Consider the following 10659-nt stretch of genomic DNA (forward strand, 5'->3'; position numbering starts at 1 on the left):
ACTGCTAAGAGCAGGGGGACTGTGCCGTGGGGCTTATTAATTGAAACCAACCTTAGGTTGATGGACAGGCTGAAGTTTCCACAAACTGAAGTAAGATCACTTTCAGATAATCATCTATTTTCTTGTGCTCTAATTTTACAAAAAAGAGCAAACTGAAGGCATCCAAATTCAAACGTGGCATTGGACTGGGACTGATGTAGTCATCTCTGTGACACTGTGCCTTCCCTCCCTAGCTCTCACCCTCCAAGTTCAGCTCTCTCCTGAGAATCTGATAAGGAAAATGAGAATAATTTGTCACTGAGTTAATCATCTTTTCTTTTTTCCCAGATCTGGCATAATAAAATGAAGATGCTAAGGGGTTGCTACTGCCCTGACAGTCATGCAGATTTAGGTCCATGAGGCACTCAGAGAGCCTTGGGTTCACTTGGAACAGTATAAAATAAATTTGAGCTCTCTTGATTGACATGAAAATATCTAATGAGCATTATACCGTATGTATGGAATTTTAATGAAGACATTGATCAATTATTAAATCCTCTCAAATAAATCCCTTTTCACATCAACTATTGTGGGGCTAGATTTATGGAGTAGCTTAATATCATTCCAGCCAGTGAATTACACTCGCCATGTGAGAAAAGTGTCTGCGCATTGGCTGGAGGGCATGACCTGAAATGAGGAAATGACTTTCTTTCTGGGTTCAGGCAGAATGTGGTTAATGTAGGGCAGAAATGAGATGGGGAAATAGGCAGGTTAGGAACAAACCTGTGGAAATTGCTCCAGCAATAATATAGAGGCCTTGCAGCTCTTGGCAAGTAATCTGAACGGGAAAGTTCTGCGCAGAGAAGAGAAACGGGGAGACATTGTGTTGAAGAAGGGGCAGTACCATGTGGGACTGGCCTTCAGGGAGATTCAAGATCCTCCCCAAGAGGGTGTTCTAACTCTATCTGAAGGAAAGCGGATGGGAGTAAATGGTCATTAGAAGGGTAACCAGCAAAAGAACAGTTCTTTTTCCCCTAAGCTTGCTTCCTTTCAGAACTGGAGGTTGGTTTGGAGGCTGGCAGTGAAAAGTGGCACCCCACTCCACTACTCTTGCCTGGAAAATCCCATGGACGGAGGAGCCTGGTAGGCTGCAGTCCATGAGGTCGCCAAGAGTCGGACACGACTGAGCGACTTCACTTTCACTTTTCACTTTCATGCATTGCAGAAGGAAATGGCGACCCACTCCAGTGTTCTTGCCTGGAGAATCCCAGAGACGGGGAAGTCTGGTGGGCAGCTGTCTATGGGGTCACACAGAGTCAGACACGACTGAAGCGACTTAGCAGCAGCAACAGCAACAATGAACTTTCCCATTCAGATTACATACCAAGAGCTGCAAGCCCTCTATATTATTGCTGGAGAAATTTCCACAGGCTTGTTCCTAACTTGCCTATTTCCCCATCTCATTTCTGCCCTACATTAACCCCATTCTGCCTGAACCCAGAAAGAGAGTCATTTTCTCATTTCAGGTTGCTCAGTTCATGCCAGTTTGGAGGCTGGAGGACTGATGCTGAAGCTGAAACTCCAATACTTTGGCCACCTGATGTGAAGAACCAACTCATTTGAAAGACCCTGATGCTGGGAAAGATTGAAGGTGGGAGGAGAAGGGGACAACAGAAGATGAGATGGTTGGATGGCATCACCGACTCAATGGACATGAGTTTGAGTAAACTCTGGGAGCTGGTGATGGACAGGGAGGCCTGGCGTGCTGCAGTCCATGGGGTCTCAAAGAGTTGGACATGACTGAGTGACTGAACTGAACTGAACTGAGTGATCCCATGCTTCCCTGGTGGCTCAGATGGTAAAGAATCAATCTGCAATGCAGGAGACCTGGGTTTGATCCCTGGGTTGGGAAGATGACCTGGAGAAGGGAATGACAACCCATTCCAATATTCTTGCCTGGAGAATCCCATGGACTTCAGAAGAGCCTGGCAGGCGGCAGTCCATGGGATCACAAAGAGTCAGACACGACTGAAGGACTAACACACACACTTTGAGTGCTCCCATGCACCGACTCCATACCCACGCCTCTCTGACCCTCAGAAATCTTGTAGGGCCCCTGTGCTCCTGAACCGTCCCCAGCCTTGCCAGTGTGAGTCAGCCCTGCTTCACTGCTGGGCAGGAGGACTTGATCAGCCAGCAGTAAGCAGGTGGGCAGTTCACACAACGCCCAGCCCCAGTGCCATTGGGAGGTGCCGCCTCTCCTCCTAGGCCTGGCCCCAGTGCCTTCTTTTTTTACGGCTTTGGATTTGACCTCAAACCATTATGTGAGTACTTGGTGCACTAATGGGTATTAATTGTCTTTTGTGCCCTAGGGGCACTTTACAAATAGCCTCTCTGCATCCTCTCTGAAGCTTCTGGGGACAGATGTTCTTTGCATTTCACATAATGGACGCTGAGGCCCAGAGTGCTTCCTGAAATGTGTCAGCGACCACACAGAGCAGGTGGCACAGCGGGATTCAGGCCAGATCTCCCTGTCCCCCTGAACCATGCCCAGATTCTAAGGCTCTGGGCTCTGTTGTGTGACAGGGTGCTCAGTTCACTCCATCTGCTGGAAACTCATCACACTTCCTGTCAGTGATTCTTTAAGACATTGTTTGTATATCACAAACCCATTTCTAACTGCTAATTTTTTTTTTTTTTTTTTTGCATCAAAATAGTTGACCCTTTCGGCTTTCCTGGTGGCAGAGACAATAAAGAATCTGCCTGCAATGCAGGTGACCTGGGTTCCATCCCGGGGTTGGGAAGATCTGCTGGAGGAGGGTATAGCAACCCACTCAGTGTTCTTGCCTGGAGAATCCCCATGGACAGAGGAGCCTGGTGGGCTGCAGCCCATGGGGTGGCAAAGAGTCGGACACGACTGAGCGACTAAGCACAGCACAGCACAGTTGTCCCTGTAAGCATGTTTCCCAAATCAGCAGATTTTTCTCTACAGCAAATCACAAATCCCAGCTGTTTTATGTTTTCTAATATCCTTTACGAGGTACCCTGTTGCTTGCTTCCTAAAAAATTAATAATGCATATTTTAGATTTGTTTTCCCCTTCTCTTGCCTTTATCCTTGTACAGTTTGTTCTTAATAAAGAGATTTCTCTGCAAGTGAGAAACAGATTTATGGATCCATTAAAATTTTAACATTTGCCAATAAAATCTAATAACAATTATATAAGATATATGCCTGCAATTTTGTCTTGTAAGAGGCACATGTTTTCTTAACAAGCAACAGATCTAATATTATTCCCATTTGTTTTGGGGTTGAAAACAGCACGTCACCAAAAGACACCAAAACTTTCTGCAGCAAGAGACCATATGCCTTCCCTCCTATTTATATTAATATCTCAAGCCACAGGGGAGAGCTTTGGACCACGAACCCAGGACTGGTCTTCCACTCCGCCCTTCCCATCACTGTTGAATGTGGCCTTGATTTCTTCACCAATCTCTCTTCCTCATTTTCCCTACTTGAATAGAAGACATGCCTGAGCTCCTTCCTGGTGAGGTTTGAGAGGAGCTTTCACAAGCAGGTTAAGATGCCCTGGAGATAAGGTACCCAGTAAATGCAATCCGTTTCTTCTTGTTTCTTTGCTGCCACAGAAAATTGAACCTCTGTTCTCTGAAGCTCTTTAGGCAAGGCTTGAACACCTTGGATGGGAGGCTCAGAGGCAGGAGCTGGACTGCCCCGCCTTCCCAGGACTGACATTTGACACGGTGCCTTTATTAATAGACGTCTGTTCATTTCTATCCTCTGGTCCTGCAGAGGTACAGTCATTCTGTTCATCTTTCTTCCAATGGCCCCAATCCTTTCTTTTTAGAAAAAAAAAAAAAACAGGGAATCAGGATTTGGACAAGCCGGTTGCTTATTTTTTCTCAAAGACTTTTTCAGGCAGATACCAGATTTTTCTTTATTTTTAGAGCTGGAAGAAATCTTATAGGTCAGAGTTTCTTAAACTTGAGTATGTTATTGCTGGGGGAGTCCTGTCAAAATGCAGATTTTGATCCCAAATGTCTAGAATGGCACCTGAGCCCACATTCCTAACAAGTCTCGGGTGGTGCTGATGCTGCTGATCTGAGGACTGGACATTGGGTCTCGGTCTCTAGAATTCAGCACTGTCTGACAGCACCTTGAGTGACGATGAAATATTCCATACCTGAGCTGTCTGACGTGGTCAGCACTGGCCCTACGTGACGACTGAGCACTTGACCTAGAACTAGTGCAACTGAGAAGTTGCATTCCTAACTTTAGTTTTAATTCATTTAAATTTAAATAGTCTCATGTGGCTGGTGTCTGTGTACTGAACAACACAGCTCTAGATGACTAACACCTGGCCAGCTGGTTTCCACAGATGAGCAAATGAAAATCCAGAGAGGCTGCTGGACTTGCCAAGGCCATTCCAATTCTGGAGGCAGAGGTGGGAGGCAGACCCCAGTTTCCTGCCACAGGGTGACACATTTCCCATTCCATCAACATCTCATTTCTGACTCTTCATGAAGCCCATTTTAAAATCCCTACCAGAGTTCCTAAGCAACAGAGTATCACATTTCCCACATACCAAATTTGCCTTCAGCTGTTACTAAATAAATAATTAGAAAAGAGGAACAAGCAAAATAGTAATAATAATAGATAATATTAATAGTGATCAGGTTGTTACCGAGAGTCTGGCCACTGTTATGGCATCTGAAATACATTATTCCCAATCTTCACAGCAGCTATGTATGATTATATTGATACGGTTTGGATGACACAACTCAGGCTCAGAGAGGCTGAATAACTTGCCCAAAGTCACACAGTGAACAAGCAGAAGAAACAGAATTCTATCTCATGTTTAAGTGGTACTGAGGATTCAGGATAGGCAAGCTTCTCAGATTCTCTTTCACATGATCCTCAAAGAGTAGTTTCTAAGTTGAATTGAACTTAAACCCCAAATCCCCCAAACCCCAATCACTCAAGCATCATGAAATGCATATTCAACAACGCGGGTGTACGCTCTCCTTGCCTTGTCATCTACATTGGGTGTCCTCCGCCCTTCTCTGCCAGCACAAACTAGCTGAATGCTCCAGAGCCGACAACGGATTTCCAGCCAGGAGTCAGGCCCATCCTGGTCTGAGGTCCAGGCTCCCAGGCACTTGTTCTCCCAGGGTCAGGGGATGAGAGCTGCATTCAGTGTTGGCCCTGCCTTCTCTGTTGGGCTGGAGGTCAGGGTCGGGGTTTTCCCTGAGTTAGGGCATTAGGGCCCCGTGGGCAGCACTGAAGTTTTCAAATGCCTGCAGGGGTCAGACAGGCACCATAAAGAGTGAAGGAAATCAGGAGATAGAGACTTCCTGGGGTGGGCAGAGGTGTGGGGCAGTGGGTCTTGGGGGGTTATGATGCCCACGCCCCAGTTGAAGTTGCCAGAGCAGCAGTCCCACTCCAGCAGGTTTTCTTCGAGGTTGTACACAGACCCCGTGTAGCCAGATTTTCTGATTTTTTTTCAAGAGAAGCCAGAAATCTCATTTCCTTTGGGTAGCATCTCCTGAGTTTTTCTCTTTTTTTAAAGTTAGCTCAATTTATTTTTAAATAGTCTGACAATGCTTTTGGACACTGGTCATCAGTTTGCAATCCTTGGCCTTTGGGGAATCCGCACCTGACTTCCTCCTCCTCTCTCTGCTCTGCCTTTCTCCTCCTCTTATCCTGCTTGTTCTCCCGTCATCTGAATTGCCTTTCTCTCTTTTTATCCCCTGAGACATTTTTAAAAATCATGCTGTAGGCCAGATTCCAGTGTCATGCATAAAGGTTTTTCTTTACGCCTTGGGAATATTTATTGCTGCCCAAAGATCTCCAGCCCTATTTTATTCCCTTCTCTTATGCTACTGGATTGAGCACCCCCTCTCCATTGCTTCTTCAGCAGGACCTAAAAGTCTCACCCGATCCCTTTAACCTGTGGTTCCCCTGTATTGTGCCTCTATTAGCAACAATGTTTATCTTCTGACTCAGTGTTTCCCCATGACCATGTTCCTGTTCTTTGCTTTTATCAACAGCAATATCCCAAAAATAATGACCACTTTTCTGCCTTTACCCCTAAACTCCAGTTTCATCACACCCTGGGGCCAGAAACCCACAGCTGTAGTCCACAGGAGACTATCGCTGAGGACCCATCTCTCTTTCGAGGGATGAAAGTCATTTTTGTGTGGTTGGGTTGCTGTGCTTAGTCGTCGCTCAGTCAGGTCCAACTCTTTGCGACCTTATGGACTATATAGCCCACCAGGCTCCTCTGTCTACGGGGATTCTCCAGGCAAGAATACTGGAGTGAGTTACCATGCCCTCCTCCAGGGGATTTTTCCAACTCAGGGATCGAACCCAGGTCTCCCGCATTATAGGCAGATTCTTTACTGTCTGAGCCAGCAGGTAGGAGGGAACAAGTTAAGAAGCAGGGGCAGTGATGAGAAGCACTTGATCCAAGCAGGGAGCCATGCAGAATGTGAGGTCTGTGTACGCAGCCTGAGCCCACAATTACCTGCTTCCATGCAGAGCTGAACCGTTGCCATGGGAAACAGAAGCAGCCAGGCTCCTCCATCAACCTGCACACACCAGCAACCACTAGCGCAGAGGTGCATTCTCAATGGATTCGATGGTCTTTCCCAGGGCGTATATGTCAGGAGTCGCAGCAAAAGCCCTGGCATGGAGGGCATGGGCTCCCAGCTCCCAGCCCCTAGCCCCAAAGCTCTGTTTACCCACTTTGTTGGGGTGTCAGGGAGATGAACATTCCAGTGTTGTCCTGTGATTCTTTTGGGCCCAGATTAACTCGAGAGGTGCAAGGTATGCATCATTGTTTCAGATACGAGGCCCAATCAATGGCCATGACAAAAACCATTAGAGCCTCTGAAGTGGCCCACCCTGGGAGCCTTCTGGATGGAAGGGTATTGAAGATGTATACATGTCACCAGTGCCATTCTGGGGCTGACAGACAGAAACACACAGGCTCTCTGCTTTTGCAAGTGCCAGAGAAACCGATGCAGGCGATGAGCACCTCAGCGTTGTTCTGTTTCTCCCCTCCTTCCCTGCGTGGGGAGCACTCGCCTGGCCTGATATCACAAGATCTCCAGTAAGGGAGACCAGCTCCATTGGCGCTTGCCCACCAGGCCCACTGCTGACGCACTTTCTCTGCTCCTCTAGCCCGTTCTGCTAATCCCCTGCGGAAACCTAATCTGCACCCATCGGCCTCTCGCTGACTTCAGGGCTTGGTGGGAATCTCATTCTAGAGGCAATCTGGAGAAAGGGCAGAGGAGGCATAGAAAAAAAGCGTGAGGCTGGGAGACAGCAGACCTGTGGCCTGGCCTGCTCCCCTGACCTCGCTGGGGACCGCAGAGGTGACGTGGGCTGGCTGAGAAGCTCAGTTCTAAGGCTCCTCTAGCCCACAGTCTCTGGAAGGAAGGCAAAGGAGAGTGGCTGAGCCCGCCCTGGGCGCTGGCATTCTGCAGCCGCCCAGGAGCCCCCAGAGGGGGACATGAGGAGAATGGAGCATTTCTTGTCCTTTCTTTTTTTCTTTTTTTTCAAACTCTTGCAAACTTCATAAATTGGTTGGGAACACACTGTTCTCTGAGCCTGCCAAAATAGCTCGAGCAGCGCCGAGAGGTGGAATGAGTTCCTCATCATTTTGTTTTCATCGCTCTTGCCTTGGGAAAGCCAGCGAACACCTTCCTCTCTGAAAGCAACCTTCACACAAGAAAGGAAAGATTAATGAAAGCTATCGGGATAAACCGAGCAGCGTCTACAGAACAATTCAGTCTGGCTCGGCATTGTCTGTGAGGCCTGGCAGCCCTTTCACAGCCAGTCCTGTTCCTCTCCTGGACCCGAGCCTTGGCTAACAGATCAATTCTTCAAAAGCCCGGGGTGGCGCAAGTCCATGCAGCTGTTCTGTTAAGAAGATGCTCAAGCTCCTGTCCTCCCTGAGATGAGGGATTCAGATCCCTCAGACCATTGTTAACAAAAGCTTTCTTTCTGCCATTTCTGTTCATGGGTAAACTGTCAGGGATAGAAACAGGGACTTCAAGTTTCCTCTTGTCTCATCTGTTTATTCCAATTTTCTAATACTTAATTTTTTCTTAAAAAAAAAAAAAACAATTTCAAAGTCAAGATTATTCTGAAAGTTTACTTACAGGTTCCTCTCAGGTTCTCCTCTGGGTGCAGCAAGGCCCTTCCCAAGGGCTCTGAGTCTTGATATACAAGAGGGAAAAAGGAAGCAGAAGTAACAGGAGGGTCACATCGCCATGAATCAACCTCTTTAATTCCCCACAGAAGTGACTAAGTGATTTAATATTAACAAAGGGGTTAACTGATGCAAAGGAACTACTTATTTCTTTCTAGTGTTTTTCTCGGAATAGATGTTGCAGAAATCAGTTCTAGAAAATAATAAAATAGGGTATTTTCAAACACCAGGGAGTGAGTTATGAAAACTTGGATGGTCTCTTGCCTTCTTCCTCTTCTTTCATTACTCATACTCCCTACCTCCATCCCTACCCCAGAGAGGAGACCAAACATTCGCCTTCCCCACTCCCATCCACAGATGAAGAGGCAAGAAGGAGCCGCCTCTGTTTTGAATGACCCAAGACACTGTAGAAATCTGTGTCATATGTCTCCATCTTGCTGGGACTTCCCAATGTAGACATTTAGATTCAATTCAAGAGAACCAGCTTGTGGGGTTGCAAGGAATTAGCAAAGTCCAAAACCTTCCACAAAAGTGCTCTTCTCCTATTCACCAAAACCCGCAATATACCTGTAAGAACTTTTATCTTAAAAATGCACACATTCCAGTCAAAATGCAAGCATTTCTGAGAAGGGTCAATGCAAAGGAAAATCTAAAACAAGTAACTGTATAGCTGGGACATTGAAAACTCATGTCAAGTTCAGTGAAGATACAGAAACATTTGATGTTTGGGAAACACAGCTGTCCATCAATAAGCAGTAGGGGATTCAGCAAATTTTGTGAGTAAATTAACATTACAAAAAGCCAGTGAGCCTCACTGGAGAGAGTTGGAGGGGAGTGAGTGAACGCAGGAACAGGGAGCTGAGTTAGGAGGTAGGACAGTGTATTAGTCAGGGTTCTCCAGAAAAACTGAACCGATAGGCTGTGCGTGTGTGGAAAGAGACAGGTTTATTTTGAGGAACTGACTCACATGATTGTGGAGCTGGCCCCTCTAAAGTCAGCAGGGTGGGCAAGCAGGCTGGAGACCCAAGGAAGAGTAATGTTGTAGCTGGGGTCCAAAGGTGGGTTGCAGGCTGAATTCTTTCTTCCTTGGAGGACCTCAGTCTTTTCTCTCCTAAGACCTTCAACTGATTGGACAAGGCCCACCCACATCCAAGAGGATAATCTGCTTTGCTCACAGTCTACTGACTTCATTGCCCATCTAGTCTTAAAAAACATCTTCAGAGTAATGTCTGGATTCACGTTTGACCCAATATCTGGGTACTGTGGCCTAGTCAAATTGAAACAGAAAATGAATCATACAACTAGATTGAGTAATACTAAGGCAAGACAAAAACATAGGGCTCTGCTTGTTCACTTTAGATTGTAAAAGGTGAATGACAGAATTTGGTATCTGGGGGAGAGGGGAAAAAAGGAATCAGTGATGATCAGAGCTTCCCACCTGAGCCAGGTAGAGCATGGAAGCACTGGTTCCTAAGGAATGTGGCTGGAGAAACAAGGTCCCAGACAGATGACCAGATGGAAATATCCATCCTCTGAATGGGCAGGAATGTGGGCCTGGGCACAGGAGGGGACATGAGGCAGAAAGACAGAGCTGAGAGTTAGCCAGATGCCGGGAGCCAGTGCGAGGAACTCCGCCCATGGCAAAGGTCATGAGGAAGGAGGCTCAGCATACGCAAAGGCGGGACTGAGCCTCAGGAGTCCCCCTGGAAATTCTCGAGCATCTACCCCCAAAACCAGAGTCTGCCTACTTTACTGCTTTATGCTCTCACCTACACCTCTGACTTTATGGGGGGACTGTCCCCCACCACCTCCCTCTGAAAAAGAGTTTACTTATAGCTCCAGTTAATAAAGTTCCTGGGCGTGACAAGAGTGTTTCAATCTACAAACTCCTTTGGAAGTCCTCCAGCCTGCCTGAACAGGTTCTTCTGGCCACATGTGATTGTTCACAGCCTCCCAACCATGAGAGGCATGAGATGTTCTAAACTGTCTAAATACAGATTCCTTTGAGCAGTTAAAAGATTGATTAGAAATTGTATTGGTGAAGGGTTTTTCACTTGTTGGGCCAATGTTTGCTACCAAGTTTCCATATCCCTTACCTACTGTGTCCCTGGGAATGTACTGATTAATATAATTGGTGTAAGTAGTAGCTTTAATGTTTGTAACCTTGGACCCTTGAGTTAATTCTTTTCTTGTTATAGCCCACCACACCTTTGCCCTATAGGAATGCAACTTTATCTAATGCTTTTGGAGTGTGGCGCCTGACTTTAGAATAACCACCTTTAGAGAAAAATAAGTTTTCTGGATAAAGGATCTTAAAATGTCGACAGGCCCCCTGGCCAGAAGATGATGTAAATCACCTAAACTTTTGTATATGATAAGTTTGAAAGCCTGGCTTCGATAAGGATCAAGGACTGCTGACCTTCCCCCATTATCCTCTATGCATAA

At 46.6% G+C, this 10659-nt stretch overlaps 1 protein-coding gene across 2 annotated transcripts in view; it reads right to left on the reverse strand.

Moving 5' to 3' along the window:
- The window catches only part of DCSTAMP (dendrocyte expressed seven transmembrane protein), a 21802-nt gene extending 12455 nt beyond the window's left edge, over positions 1-9347 (reverse strand). The window contains exons 1-2 of one of the 2 annotated variants that reach the window (XM_010863488.1): positions 9182-9347; positions 8165-8221 (exon numbers count right to left, since the gene is read on the reverse strand). The gene's annotated coding sequence lies outside the window, so the exon portion shown is untranslated. Of the gene's footprint in view, positions 1-6522; positions 6606-8164; positions 8222-9181 lie in introns of those variants that run through there. The other variant, XM_010863489.1, reaches the window with a different exon arrangement.
- Positions 9348-10659: the final 1312 nt, after the last annotated feature.

This window comes from Bison bison, unplaced genomic scaffold, assembly GCF_000754665.1.
Source record: "Bison bison bison isolate TAMUID 2011002044 unplaced genomic scaffold, Bison_UMD1.0 scf7180017864491, whole genome shotgun sequence".
In the NCBI taxonomy this organism is placed as follows: domain Eukaryota; kingdom Metazoa; phylum Chordata; class Mammalia; order Artiodactyla; family Bovidae; genus Bison; species Bison bison.